The sequence below is a fragment of the Schistocerca serialis genome, unplaced genomic scaffold, assembly GCF_023864345.2.
Source record: "Schistocerca serialis cubense isolate TAMUIC-IGC-003099 unplaced genomic scaffold, iqSchSeri2.2 HiC_scaffold_1124, whole genome shotgun sequence".
Taxonomy (NCBI): Eukaryota; Metazoa; Arthropoda; class Insecta; order Orthoptera; family Acrididae; genus Schistocerca; species Schistocerca serialis.
In genome coordinates, this window is record NW_026047320.1 from 23,297 (window position 1) to 46,910 (window position 23,614).

Below are 23,614 nucleotides of genomic sequence, written 5' to 3' on the forward strand. Positions count from 1 at the left end.
TGTCTTGCAGTCCCCCAAGCCTCTTGACCACAGGTATGTGGCTGGATAACAAGTGGATAGACGCTTCATCTCTCTCGCCGTCAGGTGTTGCCGTGAATCGTACTTAACGTAGCTTTGTGCACGCGTCAGCGTAGCGTCAGTCGAGCAAAGTCGAGACAAGTCGCATAAGAGGAGCAACAAAAAGGCGCGATTCCGGTACCGGGAATCGAACCCGGGCCTCCTGGGTGAGAGCCAGGTATCCTAGCCACTAGACCACACCGGATAACGACGGCAGTGCTCTTTCCAGCGAACGCAGTAGCCACCCACGGTTAACTGACGACAACTGTAAAAAATCCACTCTCTCGCGTTATAGAACGGCGTGCTCCGGACGCATTTCGTGGAGACGGACGCCAGCAATGATGAGAGCAAAAGGTGCCTACAAATCCTGTCGTTGCACCACGCACTGTTCTACGACAATTCACCAAGCAGACGCTCACGCCTTGTTGTGCTGTTTCCTTTGCGGGCAATGAGTGCATCTGCCTTCGACACAGGAAACATTACACGTTTGGCAGCTGTGGGATTGGAGCCCACGCCTCCGAAGAGAATGGTGCCTGAAACCAGCGCCTTAGACCGCTCGGCCACGCTACCTACACAACACGCGCGTCACAAGAGCTGCGTCCTACCCCACGAGAACACACCGCAACGGCACAAAAATGAGATGTAAAAAGTGACAACGGTGGGATTCGAACCCACGCCTCCGAAGAGACTGGTGCCTAAAACCAGCGCCTTAGACCGCTCGGCCACGTTACCGTTGGAGCAGCAGCCGCAAAATGTTTCCTTTGTACTACAAAGATCACTTCGAAATGGAAGTATCTTGGCAATCGCCGTGCCATGTATTTCCACTGCTCTCCCACTGGAAGCGTCTCTTTAGGCCATCCACAGCAAGAAAAAGCCGTGCCCGCCGTATGGCAGCGACGCCACTTGTCTGTAGCTGTCGCAGTTAAGGAGACAGCGTCAAGAGACGTTTTCGTGCCGTGACCAGGTTTCGAACCTGGGCTTTCCGTAACCACTAAAGTATCGTAGCTGTAACTGTCAGGCGGAGCTAGAATGCTCCATGTATCAAACATATGTGAGCTCAAGGAGGTTACACTTGAAGAAAAAGCGGCAGGTTAACGCGATCACAGCAAAGCCCCCGGCAGCTACGGGACTCGAAACCGCGCCTACAGAGAGACTGGTGCCTGAAACCAGCGCCTTAAAGCGCTCGGCCACGCTACATGCGCTGCTTGGTGCGCCAGTGTTCCTAGCATTTGTACAAACAGTGCACGCCACAGCTTCCTGTTCTGCTGGGACTGGCTGCTCATCCATCGCACTTCAAACAACTGCCCTTTTCGGCTACAGAGAGCAGCGGACGTCTGCGCTCTGGGAGGCGACATTACGTGTTGGGGATGAAGTGGTAGGGCAAACTGCGGCCTGCGGAACACGACCGAAAAAGTCAAGAGAGTACTGTCATTTCGAGTACTCGTCATTGCAACGGCAGCAAGGCAAAACTTCCAAAATTGCCGTGACCAGGATTCGAACCTGGGTTATTGCGGCCACAACGCAATGTCCTAACCACTAGACGATCACGGCCACGGACGCGCCCGCGAAAGCAGCTGCCTGTAATGCAAGTGGCGATACACAGCAGAGCCTAGGCCAAGGTGGACGCCACAGCAGTGTGAGACACGGTCTCCATCACATGTATACGAGCAAATGAACGTGCCTGCGCTGTCAGGACACTAACTACAGTGGTTAGCTGCATTCACCTCCGTGGCAATGTCTTGCAGTCCCCCAAGCCTCTTGACCACAGGTATGTGGCTGGATAACAAGTGGATAGACGCTTCATCTCTCTCGCCGTCAGGTGTTGCCGTGAATCGTACTTAACGTAGCTTTGTGCACGCGTCAGCGTAGCGTCAGTCGAGCAAAGTCGAGACAAGTCGCATAAGAGGAGCAACAAAAAGGCGCGATTCCGGTACCGGGAATCGAACCCGGGCCTCCTGGGTGAGAGCCAGGTATCCTAGCCACTAGACCACACCGGATAACGACGGCAGTGCTCTTTCCAGCGAACGCAGTAGCCACCCACGGTTAACTGACGACAACTGTAAAAAATCCACTCTCTCGCGTTATAGAACGGCGTGCTCCGGACGCATTTCGTGGAGACGGACGCCAGCAATGATGAGAGCAAAAGGTGCCTACAAATCCTGTCGTTGCACCACGCACTGTTCTACGACAATTCACCAAGCAGACGCTCACGCCTTGTTGTGCTGTTTCCTTTGCGGGCAATGAGTGCATCTGCCTTCGACACAGGAAACATTACACGTTTGGCAGCTGTGGGATTGGAGCCCACGCCTCCGAAGAGAATGGTGCCTGAAACCAGCGCCTTAGACCGCTCGGCCACGCTACCTACACAACACGCGCGTCACAAGAGCTGCGTCCTACCCCACGAGAACACACCGCAACGGCACAAAAATGAGATGTAAAAAGTGACAACGGTGGGATTCGAACCCACGCCTCCGAAGAGACTGGTGCCTAAAACCAGCGCCTTAGACCGCTCGGCCACGTTACCGTTGGAGCAGCAGCCGCAAAATGTTTCCTTTGTACTACAAAGATCACTTCGAAATGGAAGTATCTTGGCAATCGCCGTGCCATGTATTTCCACTGCTCTCCCACTGGAAGCGTCTCTTTAGGCCATCCACAGCAAGAAAAAGCCGTGCCCGCCGTATGGCAGCGACGCCACTTGTCTGTAGCTGTCGCAGTTAAGGAGACAGCGTCAAGAGACGTTTTCGTGCCGTGACCAGGTTTCGAACCTGGGCTTTCCGTAACCACTAAAGTATCGTAGCTGTAACTGTCAGGCGGAGCTAGAATGCTCCATGTATCAAACATATGTGAGCTCAAGGAGGTTACACTTGAAGAAAAAGCGGCAGGTTAACGCGATCACAGCAAAGCCCCCGGCAGCTACGGGACTCGAAACCGCGCCTACAGAGAGACTGGTGCCTGAAACCAGCGCCTTAAAGCGCTCGGCCACGCTACATGCGCTGCTTGGTGCGCCAGTGTTCCTAGCATTTGTACAAACAGTGCACGCCACAGCTTCCTGTTCTGCTGGGACTGGCTGCTCATCCATCGCACTTCAAACAACTGCCCTTTTCGACTACAGAGAGCAGCGGACGTCTGCGCTCTGGGAGGCGACATTACGTGTTGGGGATGAAGTGGTAGGGCAAACTGCGGCCTGCGGAACACGACCGAAAAAGTCAAGAGAGTACTGTCATTTCGAGTACTCGTCATTGCAACGGCAGCAAGGCAAAACTTCCAAAATTGCCGTGACCAGGATTCGAACCTGGGTTATTGCGGCCACAACGCAATGTCCTAACCACTAGACGATCACGGCCACGGACGCGCCCGCGAAAGCAGCTGCCTGTAATGCAAGTGGCGATACACAGCAGAGCCTAGGCCAAGGTGGACGCCACAGCAGTGTGAGACACGGTCTCCATCACATGTATACGAGCAAATGAACGTGCCTGCGCTGTCAGGACACTAACTACAGTGGTTAGCTGCATTCACCTCCGTGGCAATGTCTTGCAGTCCCCCAAGCCTCTTGACCACAGGTATGTGGCTGGATAACAAGTGGATAGACGCTTCATCTCTCTCGCCGTCAGGTGTTGCCGTGAATCGTACTTAACGTAGCTTTGTGCACGCGTCAGCGTAGCGTCAGTCGAGCAAAGTAGAGACAAGTCGCATAAGAGGAGCAACAAAAAGGCGCGATTCCGGTACCGGGAATCGAACCCGGGCCTCCTGGGTGAGAGCCAGGTATCCTAGCCACTAGACCACACCGGATAACGACGGCAGTGCTCTTTCCAGCGAACGCAGTAGCCACCCACGGTTAACTGACGACAACTGTAAAAAATCCACTCTCTCGCGTTATAGAACGGCGTGCTCCGGACGCATTTCGTGGAGACGGACGCCAGCAATGATGAGAGCAAAAGGTGCCTACAAATCCTGTCGTTGCACCACGCACTGTTCTACGACAATTCACCAAGCAGACGCTCACGCCTTGTTGTGCTGTTTCCTTTGCGGGCAATGAGTGCATCTGCCTTCGACACAGGAAACATTACACGTTTGGCAGCTGTGGGATTGGAGCCCACGCCTCCGAAGAGAATGGTGCCTGAAACCAGCGCCTTAGACCGCTCGGCCACGCTACCTACACAACACGCGCGTCACAAGAGCTGCGTCCTACCCCACGAGAACACACCGCAACGGCACAAAAATGAGATGTAAAAAGTGACAACGGTGGGATTCGAACCCACGCCTCCGAAGAGACTGGTGCCTAAAACCAGCGCCTTAGACCGCTCGGCCACGTTACCGTTGGAGCAGCAGCCGCAAAATGTTTCCTTTGTACTACAAAGATCACTTCGAAATGGAAGTATCTTGGCAATCGCCGTGCCATGTATTTCCACTGCTCTCCCACTGGAAGCGTCTCTTTAGGCCATCCACAGCAAGAAAAAGCCGTGCCCGCCGTATGGCAGCGACGCCACTTGTCTGTAGCTGTCGCAGTTAAGGAGACAGCGTCAAGAGACGTTTTCGTGCCGTGACCAGGTTTCGAACCTGGGCTTTCCGTAACCACTAAAGTATCGTAGCTGTAACTGTCAGGCGGAGCTAGAATGCTCCATGTATCAAACATATGTGAGCTCAAGGAGGTTACACTTGAAGAAAAAGCGGCAGGTTAACGCGATCACAGCAAAGCCCCCGGCAGCTACGGGACTCGAAACCGCGCCTACAGAGAGACTGGTGCCTGAAACCAGCGCCTTAAAGCGCTCGGCCACGCTACATGCGCTGCTTGGTGCGCCAGTGTTCCTAGCATTTGTACAAACAGTGCACGCCACAGCTTCCTGTTCTGCTGGGACTGGCTGCTCATCCATCGCACTTCAAACAACTGCCCTTTTCGACTACAGAGAGCAGCGGACGTCTGCGCTCTGGGAGGCGACATTACGTGTTGGGGATGAAGTGGTAGGGCAAACTGCGGCCTGCGGAACACGACCGAAAAAGTCAAGAGAGTACTGTCATTTCGAGTACTCGTCATTGCAACGGCAGCAAGGCAAAACTTCCAAAATTGCCGTGACCAGGATTCGAACCTGGGTTATTGCGGCCACAACGCAATGTCCTAACCACTAGACGATCACGGCCACGGACGCGCCCGCGAAAGCAGCTGCCTGTAATGCAAGTGGCGATACACAGCAGAGCCTAGGCCAAGGTGGACGCCACAGCAGTGTGAGACACGGTCTCCATCACATGTATACGAGCAAATGAACGTGCCTGCGCTGTCAGGACACTAACTACAGTGGTTAGCTGCATTCACCTCCGTGGCAATGTCTTGCAGTCCCCCAAGCCTCTTGACCACAGGTATGTGGCTGGATAACAAGTGGATAGACGCTTCATCTCTCTCGCCGTCAGGTGTTGCCGTGAATCGTACTTAACGTAGCTTTGTGCACGCGTCAGCGTAGCGTCAGTCGAGCAAAGTCGAGACAAGTCGCATAAGAGGAGCAACAAAAAGGCGCGATTCCGGTACCGGGAATCGAACCCGGGCCTCCTGGGTGAGAGCCAGGTATCCTAGCCACTAGACCACACCGGATAACGACGGCAGTGCTCTTTCCAGCGAACGCAGTAGCCACCCACGGTTAACTGACGACAACTGTAAAAAATCCACTCTCTCGCGTTATAGAACGGCGTGCTCCGGACGCATTTCGTGGAGACGGACGCCAGCAATGATGAGAGCAAAAGGTGCCTACAAATCCTGTCGTTGCACCACGCACTGTTCTACGACAATTCACCAAGCAGACGCTCACGCCTTGTTGTGCTGTTTCCTTTGCGGGCAATGAGTGCATCTGCCTTCGACACAGGAAACATTACACGTTTGGCAGCTGTGGGATTGGAGCCCACGCCTCCGAAGAGAATGGTGCCTGAAACCAGCGCCTTAGACCGCTCGGCCACGCTACCTACACAACACGCGCGTCACAAGAGCTGCGTCCTACCCCACGAGAACACACCGCAACGGCACAAAAATGAGATGTAAAAAGTGACAACGGTGGGATTCGAACCCACGCCTCCGAAGAGACTGGTGCCTAAAACCAGCGCCTTAGACCGCTCGGCCACGTTACCGTTGGAGCAGCAGCCGCAAAATGTTTCCTTTGTACTACAAAGATCACTTCGAAATGGAAGTATCTTGGCAATCGCCGTGCCATGTATTTCCACTGCTCTCCCACTGGAAGCGTCTCTTTAGGCCATCCACAGCAAGAAAAAGCCGTGCCCGCCGTATGGCAGCGACGCCACTTGTCTGTAGCTGTCGCAGTTAAGGAGACAGCGTCAAGAGACGTTTTCGTGCCGTGACCAGGTTTCGAACCTGGGCTTTCCGTAACCACTAAAGTATCGTAGCTGTAACTGTCAGGCGGAGCTAGAATGCTCCATGTATCAAACATATGTGAGCTCAAGGAGGTTACACTTGAAGAAAAAGCGGCAGGTTAACGCGATCACAGCAAAGCCCCCGGCAGCTACGGGACTCGAAACCGCGCCTACAGAGAGACTGGTGCCTGAAACCAGCGCCTTAAAGCGCTCGGCCACGCTACATGCGCTGCTTGGTGCGCCAGTGTTCCTAGCATTTGTACAAACAGTGCACGCCACAGCTTCCTGTTCTGCTGGGACTGGCTGCTCATCCATCGCACTTCAAACAACTGCCCTTTTCGGCTACAGAGAGCAGCGGACGTCTGCGCTCTGGGAGGCGACATTACGTGTTGGGGATGAAGTGGTAGGGCAAACTGCGGCCTGCGGAACACGACCGAAAAAGTCAAGAGAGTACTGTCATTTCGAGTACTCGTCATTGCAACGGCAGCAAGGCAAAACTTCCAAAATTGCCGTGACCAGGATTCGAACCTGGGTTATTGCGGCCACAACGCAATGTCCTAACCACTAGACGATCACGGCCACGGACGCGCCCGCGAAAGCAGCTGCCTGTAATGCAAGTGGCGATACACAGCAGAGCCTAGGCCAAGGTGGACGCCACAGCAGTGTGAGACACGGTCTCCATCACATGTATACGAGCAAATGAACGTGCCTGCGCTGTCAGGACACTAACTACAGTGGTTAGCTGCATTCACCTCCGTGGCAATGTCTTGCAGTCCCCCAAGCCTCTTGACCACAGGTATGTGGCTGGATAACAAGTGGATAGACGCTTCATCTCTCTCGCCGTCAGGTGTTGCCGTGAATCGTACTTAACGTAGCTTTGTGCACGCGTCAGCGTAGCGTCAGTCGAGCAAAGTAGAGACAAGTCGCATAAGAGGAGCAACAAAAAGGCGCGATTCCGGTACCGGGAATCGAACCCGGGCCTCCTGGGTGAGAGCCAGGTATCCTAGCCACTAGACCACACCGGATAACGACGGCAGTGCTCTTTCCAGCGAACGCAGTAGCCACCCACGGTTAACTGACGACAACTGTAAAAAATCCACTCTCTCGCGTTATAGAACGGCGTGCTCCGGACGCATTTCGTGGAGACGGACGCCAGCAATGATGAGAGCAAAAGGTGCCTACAAATCCTGTCGTTGCACCACGCACTGTTCTACGACAATTCACCAAGCAGACGCTCACGCCTTGTTGTGCTGTTTCCTTTGCGGGCAATGAGTGCATCTGCCTTCGACACAGGAAACATTACACGTTTGGCAGCTGTGGGATTGGAGCCCACGCCTCCGAAGAGAATGGTGCCTGAAACCAGCGCCTTAGACCGCTCGGCCACGCTACCTACACAACACGCGCGTCACAAGAGCTGCGTCCTACCCCACGAGAACACACCGCAACGGCACAAAAATGAGATGTAAAAAGTGACAACGGTGGGATTCGAACCCACGCCTCCGAAGAGACTGGTGCCTAAAACCAGCGCCTTAGACCGCTCGGCCACGTTACCGTTGGAGCAGCAGCCGCAAAATGTTTCCTTTGTACTACAAAGATCACTTCGAAATGGAAGTATCTTGGCAATCGCCGTGCCATGTATTTCCACTGCTCTCCCACTGGAAGCGTCTCTTTAGGCCATCCACAGCAAGAAAAAGCCGTGCCCGCCGTATGGCAGCGACGCCACTTGTCTGTAGCTGTCGCAGTTAAGGAGACAGCGTCAAGAGACGTTTTCGTGCCGTGACCAGGTTTCGAACCTGGGCTTTCCGTAACCACTAAAGTATCGTAGCTGTAACTGTCAGGCGGAGCTAGAATGCTCCATGTATCAAACATATGTGAGCTCAAGGAGGTTACACTTGAAGAAAAAGCGGCAGGTTAACGCGATCACAGCAAAGCCCCCGGCAGCTACGGGACTCGAAACCGCGCCTACAGAGAGACTGGTGCCTGAAACCAGCGCCTTAAAGCGCTCGGCCACGCTACATGCGCTGCTTGGTGCGCCAGTGTTCCTAGCATTTGTACAAACAGTGCACGCCACAGCTTCCTGTTCTGCTGGGACTGGCTGCTCATCCATCGCACTTCAAACAACTGCCCTTTTCGACTACAGAGAGCAGCGGACGTCTGCGCTCTGGGAGGCGACATTACGTGTTGGGGATGAAGTGGTAGGGCAAACTGCGGCCTGCGGAACACGACCGAAAAAGTCAAGAGAGTACTGTCATTTCGAGTACTCGTCATTGCAACGGCAGCAAGGCAAAACTTCCAAAATTGCCGTGACCAGGATTCGAACCTGGGTTATTGCGGCCACAACGCAATGTCCTAACCACTAGACGATCACGGCCACGGACGCGCCCGCGAAAGCAGCTGCCTGTAATGCAAGTGGCGATACACAGCAGAGCCTAGGCCAAGGTGGACGCCACAGCAGTGTGAGACACGGTCTCCATCACATGTATACGAGCAAATGAACGTGCCTGCGCTGTCAGGACACTAACTACAGTGGTTAGCTGCATTCACCTCCGTGGCAATGTCTTGCAGTCCCCCAAGCCTCTTGACCACAGGTATGTGGCTGGATAACAAGTGGATAGACGCTTCATCTCTCTCGCCGTCAGGTGTTGCCGTGAATCGTACTTAACGTAGCTTTGTGCACGCGTCAGCGTAGCGTCAGTCGAGCAAAGTCGAGACAAGTCGCATAAGAGGAGCAACAAAAAGGCGCGATTCCGGTACCGGGAATCGAACCCGGGCCTCCTGGGTGAGAGCCAGGTATCCTAGCCACTAGACCACACCGGATAACGACGGCAGTGCTCTTTCCAGCGAACGCAGTAGCCACCCACGGTTAACTGACGACAACTGTAAAAAATCCACTCTCTCGCGTTATAGAACGGCGTGCTCCGGACGCATTTCGTGGAGACGGACGCCAGCAATGATGAGAGCAAAAGGTGCCTACAAATCCTGTCGTTGCACCACGCACTGTTCTACGACAATTCACCAAGCAGACGCTCACGCCTTGTTGTGCTGTTTCCTTTGCGGGCAATGAGTGCATCTGCCTTCGACACAGGAAACATTACACGTTTGGCAGCTGTGGGATTGGAGCCCACGCCTCCGAAGAGAATGGTGCCTGAAACCAGCGCCTTAGACCGCTCGGCCACGCTACCTACACAACACGCGCGTCACAAGAGCTGCGTCCTACCCCACGAGAACACACCGCAACGGCACAAAAATGAGATGTAAAAAGTGACAACGGTGGGATTCGAACCCACGCCTCCGAAGAGACTGGTGCCTAAAACCAGCGCCTTAGACCGCTCGGCCACGTTACCGTTGGAGCAGCAGCCGCAAAATGTTTCCTTTGTACTACAAAGATCACTTCGAAATGGAAGTATCTTGGCAATCGCCGTGCCATGTATTTCCACTGCTCTCCCACTGGAAGCGTCTCTTTAGGCCATCCACAGCAAGAAAAAGCCGTGCCCGCCGTATGGCAGCGACGCCACTTGTCTGTAGCTGTCGCAGTTAAGGAGACAGCGTCAAGAGACGTTTTCGTGCCGTGACCAGGTTTCGAACCTGGGCTTTCCGTAACCACTAAAGTATCGTAGCTGTAACTGTCAGGCGGAGCTAGAATGCTCCATGTATCAAACATATGTGAGCTCAAGGAGGTTACACTTGAAGAAAAAGCGGCAGGTTAACGCGATCACAGCAAAGCCCCCGGCAGCTACGGGACTCGAAACCGCGCCTACAGAGAGACTGGTGCCTGAAACCAGCGCCTTAAAGCGCTCGGCCACGCTACATGCGCTGCTTGGTGCGCCAGTGTTCCTAGCATTTGTACAAACAGTGCACGCCACAGCTTCCTGTTCTGCTGGGACTGGCTGCTCATCCATCGCACTTCAAACAACTGCCCTTTTCGGCTACAGAGAGCAGCGGACGTCTGCGCTCTGGGAGGCGACATTACGTGTTGGGGATGAAGTGGTAGGGCAAACTGCGGCCTGCGGAACACGACCGAAAAAGTCAAGAGAGTACTGTCATTTCGAGTACTCGTCATTGCAACGGCAGCAAGGCAAAACTTCCAAAATTGCCGTGACCAGGATTCGAACCTGGGTTATTGCGGCCACAACGCAATGTCCTAACCACTAGACGATCACGGCCACGGACGCGCCCGCGAAAGCAGCTGCCTGTAATGCAAGTGGCGATACACAGCAGAGCCTAGGCCAAGGTGGACGCCACAGCAGTGTGAGACACGGTCTCCATCACATGTATACGAGCAAATGAACGTGCCTGCGCTGTCAGGACACTAACTACAGTGGTTAGCTGCATTCACCTCCGTGGCAATGTCTTGCAGTCCCCCAAGCCTCTTGACCACAGGTATGTGGCTGGATAACAAGTGGATAGACGCTTCATCTCTCTCGCCGTCAGGTGTTGCCGTGAATCGTACTTAACGTAGCTTTGTGCACGCGTCAGCGTAGCGTCAGTCGAGCAAAGTCGAGACAAGTCGCATAAGAGGAGCAACAAAAAGGCGCGATTCCGGTACCGGGAATCGAACCCGGGCCTCCTGGGTGAGAGCCAGGTATCCTAGCCACTAGACCACACCGGATAACGACGGCAGTGCTCTTTCCAGCGAACGCAGTAGCCACCCACGGTTAACTGACGACAACTGTAAAAAATCCACTCTCTCGCGTTATAGAACGGCGTGCTCCGGACGCATTTCGTGGAGACGGACGCCAGCAATGATGAGAGCAAAAGGTGCCTACAAATCCTGTCGTTGCACCACGCACTGTTCTACGACAATTCACCAAGCAGACGCTCACGCCTTGTTGTGCTGTTTCCTTTGCGGGCAATGAGTGCATCTGCCTTCGACACAGGAAACATTACACGTTTGGCAGCTGTGGGATTGGAGCCCACGCCTCCGAAGAGAATGGTGCCTGAAACCAGCGCCTTAGACCGCTCGGCCACGCTACCTACACAACACGCGCGTCACAAGAGCTGCGTCCTACCCCACGAGAACACACCGCAACGGCACAAAAATGAGATGTAAAAAGTGACAACGGTGGGATTCGAACCCACGCCTCCGAAGAGACTGGTGCCTAAAACCAGCGCCTTAGACCGCTCGGCCACGTTACCGTTGGAGCAGCAGCCGCAAAATGTTTCCTTTGTACTACAAAGATCACTTCGAAATGGAAGTATCTTGGCAATCGCCGTGCCATGTATTTCCACTGCTCTCCCACTGGAAGCGTCTCTTTAGGCCATCCACAGCAAGAAAAAGCCGTGCCCGCCGTATGGCAGCGACGCCACTTGTCTGTAGCTGTCGCAGTTAAGGAGACAGCGTCAAGAGACGTTTTCGTGCCGTGACCAGGTTTCGAACCTGGGCTTTCCGTAACCACTAAAGTATCGTAGCTGTAACTGTCAGGCGGAGCTAGAATGCTCCATGTATCAAACATATGTGAGCTCAAGGAGGTTACACTTGAAGAAAAAGCGGCAGGTTAACGCGATCACAGCAAAGCCCCCGGCAGCTACGGGACTCGAAACCGCGCCTACAGAGAGACTGGTGCCTGAAACCAGCGCCTTAAAGCGCTCGGCCACGCTACATGCGCTGCTTGGTGCGCCAGTGTTCCTAGCATTTGTACAAACAGTGCACGCCACAGCTTCCTGTTCTGCTGGGACTGGCTGCTCATCCATCGCACTTCAAACAACTGCCCTTTTCGGCTACAGAGAGCAGCGGACGTCTGCGCTCTGGGAGGCGACATTACGTGTTGGGGATGAAGTGGTAGGGCAAACTGCGGCCTGCGGAACACGACCGAAAAAGTCAAGAGAGTACTGTCATTTCGAGTACTCGTCATTGCAACGGCAGCAAGGCAAAACTTCCAAAATTGCCGTGACCAGGATTCGAACCTGGGTTATTGCGGCCACAACGCAATGTCCTAACCACTAGACGATCACGGCCACGGACGCGCCCGCGAAAGCAGCTGCCTGTAATGCAAGTGGCGATACACAGCAGAGCCTAGGCCAAGGTGGACGCCACAGCAGTGTGAGACACGGTCTCCATCACATGTATACGAGCAAATGAACGTGCCTGCGCTGTCAGGACACTAACTACAGTGGTTAGCTGCATTCACCTCCGTGGCAATGTCTTGCAGTCCCCCAAGCCTCTTGACCACAGGTATGTGGCTGGATAACAAGTGGATAGACGCTTCATCTCTCTCGCCGTCAGGTGTTGCCGTGAATCGTACTTAACGTAGCTTTGTGCACGCGTCAGCGTAGCGTCAGTCGAGCAAAGTCGAGACAAGTCGCATAAGAGGAGCAACAAAAAGGCGCGATTCCGGTACCGGGAATCGAACCCGGGCCTCCTGGGTGAGAGCCAGGTATCCTAGCCACTAGACCACACCGGATAACGACGGCAGTGCTCTTTCCAGCGAACGCAGTAGCCACCCACGGTTAACTGACGACAACTGTAAAAAATCCACTCTCTCGCGTTATAGAACGGCGTGCTCCGGACGCATTTCGTGGAGACCCAGCAATGATGAGAGCAAAAGGTGCCTACAAATCCTGTCGTTGCACCACGCACTGTTCTACGACAATTCACCAAGCAGACGCTCACGCCTTGTTGTGCTGTTTCCTTTGCGGGCAATGAGTGCATCTGCCTTCGACACAGGAAACATTACACGTTTGGCAGCTGTGGGATTGGAGCCCACGCCTCCGAAGAGAATGGTGCCTGAAACCAGCGCCTTAGACCGCTCGGCCACGCTACCTACACAACACGCGCGTCACAAGAGCTGCGTCCTACCCCACGAGAACACACCGCAACGGCACAAAAATGAGATGTAAAAAGTGACAACGGTGGGATTCGAACCCACGCCTCCGAAGAGACTGGTGCCTAAAACCAGCGCCTTAGACCGCTCGGCCACGTTACCGTTGGAGCAGCAGCCGCAAAATGTTTCCTTTGTACTACAAAGATCACTTCGAAATGGAAGTATCTTGGCAATCGCCGTGCCATGTATTTCCACTGCTCTCCCACTGGAAGCGTCTCTTTAGGCCATCCACAGCAAGAAAAAGCCGTGCCCGCCGTATGGCAGCGACGCCACTTGTCTGTAGCTGTCGCAGTTAAGGAGACAGCGTCAAGAGACGTTTTCGTGCCGTGACCAGGTTTCGAACCTGGGCTTTCCGTAACCACTAAAGTATCGTAGCTGTAACTGTCAGGCGGAGCTAGAATGCTCCATGTATCAAACATATGTGAGCTCAAGGAGGTTACACTTGAAGAAAAAGCGGCAGGTTAACGCGATCACAGCAAAGCCCCCGGCAGCTACGGGACTCGAAACCGCGCCTACAGAGAGACTGGTGCCTGAAACCAGCGCCTTAAAGCGCTCGGCCACGCTACATGCGCTGCTTGGTGCGCCAGTGTTCCTAGCATTTGTACAAACAGTGCACGCCACAGCTTCCTGTTCTGCTGGGACTGGCTGCTCATCCATCGCACTTCAAACAACTGCCCTTTTCGACTACAGAGAGCAGCGGACGTCTGCGCTCTGGGAGGCGACATTACGTGTTGGGGATGAAGTGGTAGGGCAAACTGCGGCCTGCGGAACACGACCGAAAAAGTCAAGAGAGTACTGTCATTTCGAGTACTCGTCATTGCAACGGCAGCAAGGCAAAACTTCCAAAATTGCCGTGACCAGGATTCGAACCTGGGTTATTGCGGCCACAACGCAATGTCCTAACCACTAGACGATCACGGCCACGGACGCGCCCGCGAAAGCAGCTGCCTGTAATGCAAGTGGCGATACACAGCAGAGCCTAGGCCAAGGTGGACGCCACAGCAGTGTGAGACACGGTCTCCATCACATGTATACGAGCAAATGAACGTGCCTGCGCTGTCAGGACACTAACTACAGTGGTTAGCTGCATTCACCTCCGTGGCAATGTCTTGCAGTCCCCCAAGCCTCTTGACCACAGGTATGTGGCTGGATAACAAGTGGATAGACGCTTCATCTCTCTCGCCGTCAGGTGTTGCCGTGAATCGTACTTAACGTAGCTTTGTGCACGCGTCAGCGTAGCGTCAGTCGAGCAAAGTAGAGACAAGTCGCATAAGAGGAGCAACAAAAAGGCGCGATTCCGGTACCGGGAATCGAACCCGGGCCTCCTGGGTGAGAGCCAGGTATCCTAGCCACTAGACCACACCGGATAACGACGGCAGTGCTCTTTCCAGCGAACGCAGTAGCCACCCACGGTTAACTGACGACAACTGTAAAAAATCCACTCTCTCGCGTTATAGAACGGCGTGCTCCGGACGCATTTCGTGGAGACGGACGCCAGCAATGATGAGAGCAAAAGGTGCCTACAAATCCTGTCGTTGCACCACGCACTGTTCTACGACAATTCACCAAGCAGACGCTCACGCCTTGTTGTGCTGTTTCCTTTGCGGGCAATGAGTGCATCTGCCTTCGACACAGGAAACATTACACGTTTGGCAGCTGTGGGATTGGAGCCCACGCCTCCGAAGAGAATGGTGCCTGAAACCAGCGCCTTAGACCGCTCGGCCACGCTACCTACACAACACGCGCGTCACAAGAGCTGCGTCCTACCCCACGAGAACACACCGCAACGGCACAAAAATGAGATGTAAAAAGTGACAACGGTGGGATTCGAACCCACGCCTCCGAAGAGACTGGTGCCTAAAACCAGCGCCTTAGACCGCTCGGCCACGTTACCGTTGGAGCAGCAGCCGCAAAATGTTTCCTTTGTACTACAAAGATCACTTCGAAATGGAAGTATCTTGGCAATCGCCGTGCCATGTATTTCCACTGCTCTCCCACTGGAAGCGTCTCTTTAGGCCATCCACAGCAAGAAAAAGCCGTGCCCGCCGTATGGCAGCGACGCCACTTGTCTGTAGCTGTCGCAGTTAAGGAGACAGCGTCAAGAGACGTTTTCGTGCCGTGACCAGGTTTCGAACCTGGGCTTTCCGTAACCACTAAAGTATCGTAGCTGTAACTGTCAGGCGGAGCTAGAATGCTCCATGTATCAAACATATGTGAGCTCAAGGAGGTTACACTTGAAGAAAAAGCGGCAGGTTAACGCGATCACAGCAAAGCCCCCGGCAGCTACGGGACTCGAAACCGCGCCTACAGAGAGACTGGTGCCTGAAACCACCGCCTTAAAGCGCTCGGCCACGCTACATGCGCTGCTTGGTGCGCCAGTGTTCCTAGCATTTGTACAAACAGTGCACGCCACAGCTTCCTGTTCTGCTGGGACTGGCTGCTCATCCATCGCACTTCAAACAACTGCCCTTTTCGACTACAGAGAGCAGCGGACGTCTGCGCTCTGGGAGGCGACATTACGTGTTGGGGATGAAGTGGTAGGGCAAACTGCGGCCTGCGGAACACGACCGAAAAAGTCAAGAGAGTACTGTCATTTCGAGTACTCGTCATTGCAACGGCAGCAAGGCAAAACTTCCAAAATTGCCGTGACCAGGATTCGAACCTGGGTTATTGCGGCCACAACGCAATGTCCTAACCACTAGACGATCACGGCCACGGACGCGCCCGCGAAAGCAGCTGCCTGTAATGCAAGTGGCGATACACAGCAGAGCCTAGGCCAAGGTGGACGCCACAGCAGTGTGAGACACGGTCTCCATCACATGTATACGAGCAAATGAACGTGCCTGCGCTGTCAGGACACTAACTACAGTGGTTAGCTGCATTCACCTCCGTGGCAATGTCTTGCAGTCCCCCAAGCCTCTTGACCACAGGTATGTGGCTGGATAACAAGTGGATAGACGCTTCATCTCTCTCGCCGTCAGGTGTTGCCGTGAATCGTACTTAACGTAGCTTTGTGCACGCGTCAGCGTAGCGTCAGTCGAGCAAAGTCGAGACAAGTCGCATAAGAGGAGCAACAAAAAGGCGCGATTCCGGTACCGGGAATCGAACCCGGGCCTCCTGGGTGAGAGCCAGGTATCCTAGCCACTAGACCACACCGGATAACGACGGCAGTGCTCTTTCCAGCGAACGCAGTAGCCACCCACGGTTAACTGACGACAACTGTAAAAAATCCACTCTCTCGCGTTATAGAACGGCGTGCTCCGGACGCATTTCGTGGAGACGGACGCCAGCAATGATGAGAGCAAAAGGTGCCTACAAATCCTGTCGTTGCACCACGCACTGTTCTACGACAATTCACCAAGCAGACGCTCACGCCTTGTTGTGCTGTTTCCTTTGCGGGCAATGAGTGCATCTGCCTTCGACACAGGAAACATTACACGTTTGGCAGCTGTGGGATTGGAGCCCACGCCTCCGAAGAGAATGGTGCCTGAAACCAGCGCCTTAGACCGCTCGGCCACGCTACCTACACAACACGCGCGTCACAAGAGCTGCGTCCTACCCCACGAGAACACACCGCAACGGCACAAAAATGAGATGTAAAAAGTGACAACGGTGGGATTCGAACCCACGCCTCCGAAGAGACTGGTGCCTAAAACCAGCGCCTTAGACCGCTCGGCCACGTTACCGTTGGAGCAGCAGCCGCAAAATGTTTCCTTTGTACTACAAAGATCACTTCGAAATGGAAGTATCTTGGCAATCGCCGTGCCATGTATTTCCACTGCTCTCCCACTGGAAGCGTCTCTTTAGGCCATCCACAGCAAGAAAAAGCCGTGCCCGCCGTATGGCAGCGACGCCACTTGTCTGTAGCTGTCGCAGTTAAGGAGACAGCGTCAAGAGACGTTTTCGTGCCGTGACCAGGTTTCGAACCTGGGCTTTCCGTAACCACTAAAGTATCGTAGCTGTAACTGTCAGGCGGAGCTAGAATGCTCCATGTATCAAACATATGTGAGCTCAAGGAGGTTACACTTGAAGAAAAAGCGGCAGGTTAACGCGATCACAGCAAAGCCCCCGGCAGCTACGGGACTCGAAACCGCGCCTACAGAGAGACTGGTGCCTGAAACCAGCGCCTTAAAGCGCTCGGCCACGCTACATGCGCTGCTTGGTGCGCCAGTGTTCCTAGCATTTGTACAAACAGTGCACGCCACAGCTTCCTGTTCTGCTGGGACTGGCTGCTCATCCATCGCACTTCAAACAACTGCCCTTTTCGACTACAGAGAGCAGCGGACGTCTGCGCTCTGGGAGGCGACATTACGTGTTGGGGATGAAGTGGTAGGGCAAACTGCGGCCTGCGGAACACGACCGAAAAAGTCAAGAGAGTACTGTCATTTCGAGTACTCGCCATTGCAACGGCAGCAAGGCAAAACTTTCAAAATTGCCGTGACCAGGATTCGAACCTGGGTTATTGCGGCCACAACGCAATGTCCTAACCACTAAACGATCACGGCCACGGACGCGCCCGCGAAAGCAGCTGCCTGTAATGCAAGTGGCGATACACAGCAGAGCCTAGGCCAAGGTGTACGCCACAGCAGTGTGAGACACGGTCTCCATCACATGTATATGAGCAAATGAACGTGCCTGCGCTGTCAGGACACTAACTACAGTGGTTAGCTGCATTCACCTCCGTGGCAATGTCTTGCAGTCCCCCAAGCCTCTTGACTACAGGTATGTGGCTGGATAACAAGTGGATAGACGCTTCATCTCTCTCGCCGTCAGGTGTTGCCGTGAATCATACTTAACGTAGCTTTCTGCACGCGTCAGCGTAGCGTCAGTCGAGCAAAGTCGAGACAAGTCGCATAAGAGGAGCAACAAAAACGCGCGATTCCGGTACCGGGAATCGAACCCGGGCCTCCTGGGTGAGAGCCAGGTATCCTAGCCACTAGACCACACCGGATAACGACGGCAGTGCTCTTTCCAGCGAACGCAGCAGCCACCCACAGTTAACTGACGACAACTGTAAAAAATCCACTCTCTCGCGTTATAGAACGGCGTGCCCCGGACGCATTTCGTGGAGACGGACGCCAGCAATGATGAGAGCAAAAGGTGCCTACAAATCCTGTCGTTGCACCACGCACTGTTCTACGACAATTCACCAAGCAGACGCTCACGCCTTGTTGTGCTGTTTCCTTTGCGGGCAATGAGTGCACCTGCCTTCGACACAGGAAACATTACACGTTTGGCAGCTGTGGGATTGGAACCCACGCCTCCGAAGAGAATGGTGCCTGAAACCAGCGCCTTAGACCGCTCGGCCACGCTACCTACACAACACGCGCGTCACAAGAGCTGCGTCCTACCCCACGAGAACACACCGCAACGGCACAAAAATGAGACGTAAAAAGTGGCAACGGTGGGATTCGAACCCACGCCTCCGAAGAGACTGGTGCCTAAAACCAGCGCCTTAGACCGCTCGGCCACGTTACCGTTGGAGCAGCAGCCGCAAAACGTTTCCTTTGTACTACAAAGATCACTTCGAAATGGAAGTATCTTGGCAATCGCCGTGCCATGTATTTCCACTGCTCTCCCACTGGAAGCGTCTCTTTAGGCCATCCACAGCAAGAAAAAGCCGTGCCCGCCGTATGGTAGCGACGCCACTTGTCTGTAGCTGTCGCAGTTAAGGAGACAGCGTCAAGAGACGTTTTCGTGCCGTGACCAGGTTTCGAACCTGGGCTTTCCGTAACCACTAAAGTATCGTAGCTGTAACTGTCAGGCGGAGCTAGAATGCTCCATGTATCAAACATATGTGAGCTCAAGGAGGTTACACTTGAAGAAAAAGCGGCAGCTTAACGCGATCACAGCAAAGCCCCCGGCAGCTACGGGATTCGAAACCGCGCCTACAGAGAGTCTGGTGCCTTAAACCAGCGCCTTAAAGCGCTCGGCCACGCTACATGCGCTGCTTGGAGCGCCAGTGTTCCTAGCATTTGTACAAACAGTGCACGCCACAGCTTCCTGTTCTGCTGGGACTGGCTGCTCATCCATCGCACTTCAAACAACTGCCCTTTTCGACTACAGAGAGCAGCGGACGTCTGCGCTCTGGGAGGCGACATTACGTGTTGGGGATGAAGTGGTAGGGCAAACTGCGGCCTGCGGAACACGAGTGAAAAAATCAAGAGAGTACTGTCATTTCGAGTACTCGCCATTGCAACGGCAGCAAGGCAAAACTTTCAAAATTGCCGTGACCAGGATTCGAACCTGGGTTATTGCGGCCACAACGCAATGTCCTAACCACTAGACGATCACGGCCACGGACGCGCTCGCGAAAGCAGCTGCCTGTAATGCAAGTGGCGATACACAGCAGAGCCTAGGCCAAGGTGTACGCCACAGCAGTGTGAGACACGGTCTCCATCACATGTATATGAGCAAATGAACGTGCCTGCGCTGTCAGGACACTAACTACAGTGGTTAGCTGCATTCACCTCCGTGGCAATGTCTTGCAGTCCCCCAAGCCTCTTGACTACAGGTATGTGGCTGGATAACAAGTGGATAGACGCTTCATCTCTCTCGCCGTCAGGTGTTGCCGTGAATCATACTTAACGTAGCTTTCTGCACGCGTCAGCGTAGCGTCAGTCGAGCAAAGTCGAGACAAGTCGCATAAGAGGAGCAACAAAAACGCGCGATTCCGGTACCGGGAATCGAACCCGGGCCTCCTGGGTGAGAGCCAGGTATCCTAGCCACTAGACCACACCGGATAACGACGGCAGTGCTCTTTCCAGCGAACGCAGCAGCCACCCACAGTTAACTGACGACAACTGTAAAAAATCCACTCTCTCGCGTTATAGAACGGCGTGCCCCGGACGCATTTCGTGGAGACGGACGCCAGCAATGATGAGAGCAAAAGGTGCCTACAAATCCTGTCGTTGCACCACGCACTGTTCTACGACAATTCACCAAGCAGACGCTCACGCCTTGTTGTGCTGTTTCCTTTGCGGGCAATGAGTGCACCTGCCTTCGACACAGGAAACATTACACGTTTGGCAGCTGTGGGATTGGAACCCACGCCTCCGAAGAGAATGGTGCCTGAAACCAGCGCCTTAGACCGCTCGGCCACGCTACCTACACAACACGCGCGTCACAAGAGCTGCGTCCTACCCCACGAGAACACACCGCAACGGCACAAAAATGAGACGTAAAAAGTGGCAACGGTGGGATTCGAACCCACGCCTCCGAAGAGACCGGTGCCTAAAACCAGCGCCTTAGACCGCTCGGCCACGTTACCGTTGGAGCAGCAGCCGCAAAACGTTTCCTTTGTACTACAAAGATCACTTCGAAATGGAAGTATCTTGGCAATCGCCGTGCCATGTATTTCCACTGCTCTCCCACTGGAAGCGTCTCTTTAGGCCATCCACAGCAAGAAAAAGCCGTGCCCGCCGTATGGTAGCGACGCCACTTGTCTGTAGCTGTCGCAGTTAAGGAGACAGCGTCAAGAGACGTTTTCGTGCCGTGACCAGGTTTCGAACCTGGGCTTTCCGTAACCACTAAAGTATCGTAGCTGTAACTGTCAGGCGGAGCTAGAATGCTCCATGTATCAAACATATGTGAGCTCAAGGAGGTTACACTTGAAGAAAAAGCGGCAGCTTAACGCGATCACAGCAAAGCCCCCGGCAGCTACGGGATTCGAAACCGCGCCTACAGAGAGTCTGGTGCCTTAAACCAGCGCCTTAAAGCGCTCGGCCACGCTACATGCGCTGCTTGGAGCGCCAGTGTTCCTAGCATTTGTACAAACAGTGCACGCCACAGCTTCCTGTTCTGCTGGGACTGGCTGCTCATCCATCGCACTTCAAACAACTGCCCTTTTCGACTACAGAGAGCAGCGGACGTCTGCGCTCTGGGAGGCGACATTACGTGTTGGGGATGAAGTGGTAGGGCAAACTGCGGCCTGCGGAACACGAGTGAAAAAATCAAGAGAGTACTGTCATTTCGAGTACTCGCCATTGCAACGGCAGCAAGGCAAAACTTTCAAAATTGCCGTGACCAGGATTCGAACCTGGGTTATTGCGGCCACAACGCAATGTCCTAACCACTAGACGATCACGGCCACGGACGCGCCCGCGAAAGCAGCTGCCTGTAATGCAAGTGGCGATACACAGCAGAGCCTAGGCCAAGGTGTACGCCACAGCAGTGTGAGACACGGTCTCCATCACATGTATATGAGCAAATGAACGTGCCTGCGCTGTCAGGACACTAACTACAGTGGTTAGCTGCATTCACCTCCGTGGCAATGTCTTGCAGTCCCCCAAGCCTCTTGACTACAGGTATGTGGCTGGATAACAAGTGGATAGACGCTTCATCTCTCTCGCCGTCAGGTGTTGCCGTGAATCATACTTAACGTAGCTTTCTGCACGCGTCAGCGTAGCGTCAGTCGAGCAAAGTCGAGACAAGTCGCATAAGAGGAGCAACAAAAACGCGCGATTCCGGTACCGGGAATCGAACCCGGGCCTCCTGGGTGAGAGCCAGGTATCCTAGCCACTAGACCACACCGGATAACGACGGCAGTGCTCTTTCCAGCGAACGCAGCAGCCACCCACAGTTAACTGACGACAACTGTAAAAAATCCACTCTCTCGCGTTATAGAACGGCGTGCCCCGGACGCATTTCGTGGAGACGGACGCCAGCAATGATGAGAGCAAAAGGTGCCTACAAATCCTGTCGTTGCACCACGCACTGTTCTACGACAATTCACCAAGCAGACGCTCACGCCTTGTTGTGCTGTTTCCTTTGCGGGCAATGAGTGCACCTGCCTTCGACACAGGAAACATTACACGTTTGGCAGCTGTGGGATTGGAACCCACGCCTCCGAAGAGAATGGTGCCTGAAACCAGCGCCTTAGACCGCTCGGCCACGCTACCTACACAACACGCGCGTCACAAGAGCTGCGTCCTACCCCACGAGAACACACCGCAACGGCACAAAAATGAGACGTAAAAAGTGGCAACGGTGGGATTCGAACCCACGCCTCCGAAGAGACCGGTGCCTAAAACCAGCGCCTTAGACCGCTCGGCCACGTTACCGTTGGAGCAGCAGCCGCAAAACGTTTCCTTTGTACTACAAAGATCACTTCGAAATGGAAGTATCTTGGCAATCGCCGTGCCATGTATTTCCACTGCTCTCCCACTGGAAGCGTCTCTTTAGGCCATCCACAGCAAGAAAAAGCCGTGCCCGCCGTATGGTAGCGACGCCACTTGTCTGTAGCTGTCGCAGTTAAGGAGACAGCGTCAAGAGACGTTTTCGTGCCGTGACCAGGTTTCGAACCTGGGCTTTCCGTAACCACTAAAGTATCGTAGCTGTAACTGTCAGGCGGAGCTAGAATGCTCCATGTATCAAACATATGTGAGCTCAAGGAGGTTACACTTGAAGAAAAAGCGGCAGCTTAACGCGATCACAGCAAAGCCCCCGGCAGCTACGGGATTCGAAACCGCGCCTACAGAGAGTCTGGTGCCTTAAACCAGCGCCTTAAAGCGCTCGGCCACGCTACATGCGCTGCTTGGAGCGCCAGTGTTCCTAGCATTTGTACAAACAGTGCACGCCACAGCTTCCTGTTCTGCTGGGACTGGCTGCTCATCCATCGCACTTCAAACAACTGCCCTTTTCGACTACAGAGAGCAGCGGACGTCTGCGCTCTGGGAGGCGACATTACGTGTTGGGGATGAAGTGGTAGGGCAAACTGCGGCCTGCGGAACACGAGTGAAAAAATCAAGAGAGTACTGTCATTTCGAGTACTCGCCATTGCAACGGCAGCAAGGCAAAACTTTCAAAATTGCCGTGACCAGGATTCGAACCTGGGTTATTGCGGCCACAACGCAATGTCCTAACCACTAGACGATCACGGCCACGGACGCGCCCGCGAAAGCAGCTGCCTGTAATGCAAGTGGCGATACACAGCAGAGCCTAGGCCAAGGTGTACGCCACAGCAGTGTGAGACACGGTCTCCATCACATGTATATGAGCAAATGAACGTGCCTGCGCTGTCAGGACACTAACTACAGTGGTTAGCTGCATTCACCTCCGTGGCAATGTCTTGCAGTCCCCCAAGCCTCTTGACTACAGGTATGTGGCTGGATAACAAGTGGATAGACGCTTCATCTCTCTCGCCGTCAGGTGTTGCCGTGAATCATACTTAACGTAGCTTTCTGCACGCGTCAGCGTAGCGTCAGTCGAGCAAAGTCGAGACAAGTCGCATAAGAGGAGCAACAAAAACGCGCGATTCCGGTACCGGGAATCGAACCCGGGCCTCCTGGGTGAGAGCCAGGTATCCTAGCCACTAGACCACACCGGATAACGACGGCAGTGCTCTTTCCAGCGAACGCAGCAGCCACCCACAGTTAACTGACGACAAC

At 54.2% G+C, this 23,614-nt stretch overlaps 40 non-coding genes across 40 annotated transcripts; all 40 read right to left on the bottom strand.

Moving 5' to 3' along the window:
- Positions 1–190: 190 nt before the first annotated feature.
- Positions 191–262, bottom strand: Trnae-cuc (transfer RNA glutamic acid (anticodon CUC)). Its single transcript has one exon. It is a non-coding gene; the product is annotated as a tRNA-Glu (tRNA).
- Positions 263–707: 445 nt separating this feature from the next.
- Positions 708–789, bottom strand: Trnal-uag (transfer RNA leucine (anticodon UAG)). Its single transcript has one exon. It is a non-coding gene; the product is annotated as a tRNA-Leu (tRNA).
- A 747-nt stretch (positions 790–1,536) lies between these two features.
- Positions 1,537–1,608, bottom strand: Trnah-gug (transfer RNA histidin (anticodon GUG)). The gene has a single exon. It is a non-coding gene; the product is annotated as a tRNA-His (tRNA).
- A 374-nt stretch (positions 1,609–1,982) lies between these two features.
- Trnae-cuc (transfer RNA glutamic acid (anticodon CUC)) lies at positions 1,983–2,054 on the bottom strand. The gene has a single exon. It is a non-coding gene; the product is annotated as a tRNA-Glu (tRNA).
- Positions 2,055–2,499: 445 nt separating this feature from the next.
- Positions 2,500–2,581, bottom strand: Trnal-uag (transfer RNA leucine (anticodon UAG)). The gene has a single exon. It is a non-coding gene; the product is annotated as a tRNA-Leu (tRNA).
- Positions 2,582–3,328: 747 nt separating this feature from the next.
- On the bottom strand, positions 3,329–3,400 carry Trnah-gug (transfer RNA histidin (anticodon GUG)). The gene has a single exon. It is a non-coding gene; the product is annotated as a tRNA-His (tRNA).
- A 374-nt stretch (positions 3,401–3,774) lies between these two features.
- Trnae-cuc (transfer RNA glutamic acid (anticodon CUC)) lies at positions 3,775–3,846 on the bottom strand. The gene has a single exon. It is a non-coding gene; the product is annotated as a tRNA-Glu (tRNA).
- Positions 3,847–4,291: 445 nt separating this feature from the next.
- Trnal-uag (transfer RNA leucine (anticodon UAG)) lies at positions 4,292–4,373 on the bottom strand. Its single transcript has one exon. It is a non-coding gene; the product is annotated as a tRNA-Leu (tRNA).
- Positions 4,374–5,120: 747 nt separating this feature from the next.
- Positions 5,121–5,192, bottom strand: Trnah-gug (transfer RNA histidin (anticodon GUG)). The gene has a single exon. It is a non-coding gene; the product is annotated as a tRNA-His (tRNA).
- Positions 5,193–5,566: 374 nt separating this feature from the next.
- Positions 5,567–5,638, bottom strand: Trnae-cuc (transfer RNA glutamic acid (anticodon CUC)). Its single transcript has one exon. It is a non-coding gene; the product is annotated as a tRNA-Glu (tRNA).
- A 445-nt stretch (positions 5,639–6,083) lies between these two features.
- Positions 6,084–6,165, bottom strand: Trnal-uag (transfer RNA leucine (anticodon UAG)). Its single transcript has one exon. It is a non-coding gene; the product is annotated as a tRNA-Leu (tRNA).
- Positions 6,166–6,912: 747 nt separating this feature from the next.
- Positions 6,913–6,984, bottom strand: Trnah-gug (transfer RNA histidin (anticodon GUG)). The gene has a single exon. It is a non-coding gene; the product is annotated as a tRNA-His (tRNA).
- A 374-nt stretch (positions 6,985–7,358) lies between these two features.
- On the bottom strand, positions 7,359–7,430 carry Trnae-cuc (transfer RNA glutamic acid (anticodon CUC)). The gene has a single exon. It is a non-coding gene; the product is annotated as a tRNA-Glu (tRNA).
- A 445-nt stretch (positions 7,431–7,875) lies between these two features.
- Positions 7,876–7,957, bottom strand: Trnal-uag (transfer RNA leucine (anticodon UAG)). Its single transcript has one exon. It is a non-coding gene; the product is annotated as a tRNA-Leu (tRNA).
- Positions 7,958–8,704: 747 nt separating this feature from the next.
- Positions 8,705–8,776, bottom strand: Trnah-gug (transfer RNA histidin (anticodon GUG)). The gene has a single exon. It is a non-coding gene; the product is annotated as a tRNA-His (tRNA).
- A 374-nt stretch (positions 8,777–9,150) lies between these two features.
- Trnae-cuc (transfer RNA glutamic acid (anticodon CUC)) lies at positions 9,151–9,222 on the bottom strand. The gene has a single exon. It is a non-coding gene; the product is annotated as a tRNA-Glu (tRNA).
- A 445-nt stretch (positions 9,223–9,667) lies between these two features.
- Trnal-uag (transfer RNA leucine (anticodon UAG)) lies at positions 9,668–9,749 on the bottom strand. Its single transcript has one exon. It is a non-coding gene; the product is annotated as a tRNA-Leu (tRNA).
- A 747-nt stretch (positions 9,750–10,496) lies between these two features.
- Positions 10,497–10,568, bottom strand: Trnah-gug (transfer RNA histidin (anticodon GUG)). Its single transcript has one exon. It is a non-coding gene; the product is annotated as a tRNA-His (tRNA).
- A 374-nt stretch (positions 10,569–10,942) lies between these two features.
- Trnae-cuc (transfer RNA glutamic acid (anticodon CUC)) lies at positions 10,943–11,014 on the bottom strand. Its single transcript has one exon. It is a non-coding gene; the product is annotated as a tRNA-Glu (tRNA).
- Positions 11,015–11,459: 445 nt separating this feature from the next.
- On the bottom strand, positions 11,460–11,541 carry Trnal-uag (transfer RNA leucine (anticodon UAG)). The gene has a single exon. It is a non-coding gene; the product is annotated as a tRNA-Leu (tRNA).
- Positions 11,542–12,288: 747 nt separating this feature from the next.
- Positions 12,289–12,360, bottom strand: Trnah-gug (transfer RNA histidin (anticodon GUG)). Its single transcript has one exon. It is a non-coding gene; the product is annotated as a tRNA-His (tRNA).
- A 374-nt stretch (positions 12,361–12,734) lies between these two features.
- Trnae-cuc (transfer RNA glutamic acid (anticodon CUC)) lies at positions 12,735–12,806 on the bottom strand. Its single transcript has one exon. It is a non-coding gene; the product is annotated as a tRNA-Glu (tRNA).
- A 440-nt stretch (positions 12,807–13,246) lies between these two features.
- Trnal-uag (transfer RNA leucine (anticodon UAG)) lies at positions 13,247–13,328 on the bottom strand. The gene has a single exon. It is a non-coding gene; the product is annotated as a tRNA-Leu (tRNA).
- Positions 13,329–14,075: 747 nt separating this feature from the next.
- On the bottom strand, positions 14,076–14,147 carry Trnah-gug (transfer RNA histidin (anticodon GUG)). Its single transcript has one exon. It is a non-coding gene; the product is annotated as a tRNA-His (tRNA).
- Positions 14,148–14,521: 374 nt separating this feature from the next.
- Positions 14,522–14,593, bottom strand: Trnae-cuc (transfer RNA glutamic acid (anticodon CUC)). Its single transcript has one exon. It is a non-coding gene; the product is annotated as a tRNA-Glu (tRNA).
- Positions 14,594–15,038: 445 nt separating this feature from the next.
- Trnal-uag (transfer RNA leucine (anticodon UAG)) lies at positions 15,039–15,120 on the bottom strand. Its single transcript has one exon. It is a non-coding gene; the product is annotated as a tRNA-Leu (tRNA).
- Positions 15,121–15,867: 747 nt separating this feature from the next.
- On the bottom strand, positions 15,868–15,939 carry Trnah-gug (transfer RNA histidin (anticodon GUG)). Its single transcript has one exon. It is a non-coding gene; the product is annotated as a tRNA-His (tRNA).
- A 374-nt stretch (positions 15,940–16,313) lies between these two features.
- On the bottom strand, positions 16,314–16,385 carry Trnae-cuc (transfer RNA glutamic acid (anticodon CUC)). The gene has a single exon. It is a non-coding gene; the product is annotated as a tRNA-Glu (tRNA).
- Positions 16,386–16,830: 445 nt separating this feature from the next.
- Trnal-uag (transfer RNA leucine (anticodon UAG)) lies at positions 16,831–16,912 on the bottom strand. Its single transcript has one exon. It is a non-coding gene; the product is annotated as a tRNA-Leu (tRNA).
- Positions 16,913–17,659: 747 nt separating this feature from the next.
- Positions 17,660–17,731, bottom strand: Trnah-gug (transfer RNA histidin (anticodon GUG)). The gene has a single exon. It is a non-coding gene; the product is annotated as a tRNA-His (tRNA).
- A 374-nt stretch (positions 17,732–18,105) lies between these two features.
- Positions 18,106–18,177, bottom strand: Trnae-cuc (transfer RNA glutamic acid (anticodon CUC)). The gene has a single exon. It is a non-coding gene; the product is annotated as a tRNA-Glu (tRNA).
- A 445-nt stretch (positions 18,178–18,622) lies between these two features.
- Positions 18,623–18,704, bottom strand: Trnal-uag (transfer RNA leucine (anticodon UAG)). The gene has a single exon. It is a non-coding gene; the product is annotated as a tRNA-Leu (tRNA).
- A 747-nt stretch (positions 18,705–19,451) lies between these two features.
- Trnah-gug (transfer RNA histidin (anticodon GUG)) lies at positions 19,452–19,523 on the bottom strand. The gene has a single exon. It is a non-coding gene; the product is annotated as a tRNA-His (tRNA).
- Positions 19,524–19,897: 374 nt separating this feature from the next.
- Trnae-cuc (transfer RNA glutamic acid (anticodon CUC)) lies at positions 19,898–19,969 on the bottom strand. Its single transcript has one exon. It is a non-coding gene; the product is annotated as a tRNA-Glu (tRNA).
- A 445-nt stretch (positions 19,970–20,414) lies between these two features.
- On the bottom strand, positions 20,415–20,496 carry Trnal-uag (transfer RNA leucine (anticodon UAG)). The gene has a single exon. It is a non-coding gene; the product is annotated as a tRNA-Leu (tRNA).
- Positions 20,497–21,243: 747 nt separating this feature from the next.
- On the bottom strand, positions 21,244–21,315 carry Trnah-gug (transfer RNA histidin (anticodon GUG)). Its single transcript has one exon. It is a non-coding gene; the product is annotated as a tRNA-His (tRNA).
- Positions 21,316–21,689: 374 nt separating this feature from the next.
- Trnae-cuc (transfer RNA glutamic acid (anticodon CUC)) lies at positions 21,690–21,761 on the bottom strand. Its single transcript has one exon. It is a non-coding gene; the product is annotated as a tRNA-Glu (tRNA).
- A 445-nt stretch (positions 21,762–22,206) lies between these two features.
- Trnal-uag (transfer RNA leucine (anticodon UAG)) lies at positions 22,207–22,288 on the bottom strand. Its single transcript has one exon. It is a non-coding gene; the product is annotated as a tRNA-Leu (tRNA).
- A 747-nt stretch (positions 22,289–23,035) lies between these two features.
- On the bottom strand, positions 23,036–23,107 carry Trnah-gug (transfer RNA histidin (anticodon GUG)). Its single transcript has one exon. It is a non-coding gene; the product is annotated as a tRNA-His (tRNA).
- A 374-nt stretch (positions 23,108–23,481) lies between these two features.
- Positions 23,482–23,553, bottom strand: Trnae-cuc (transfer RNA glutamic acid (anticodon CUC)). The gene has a single exon. It is a non-coding gene; the product is annotated as a tRNA-Glu (tRNA).
- Positions 23,554–23,614: the final 61 nt, after the last annotated feature.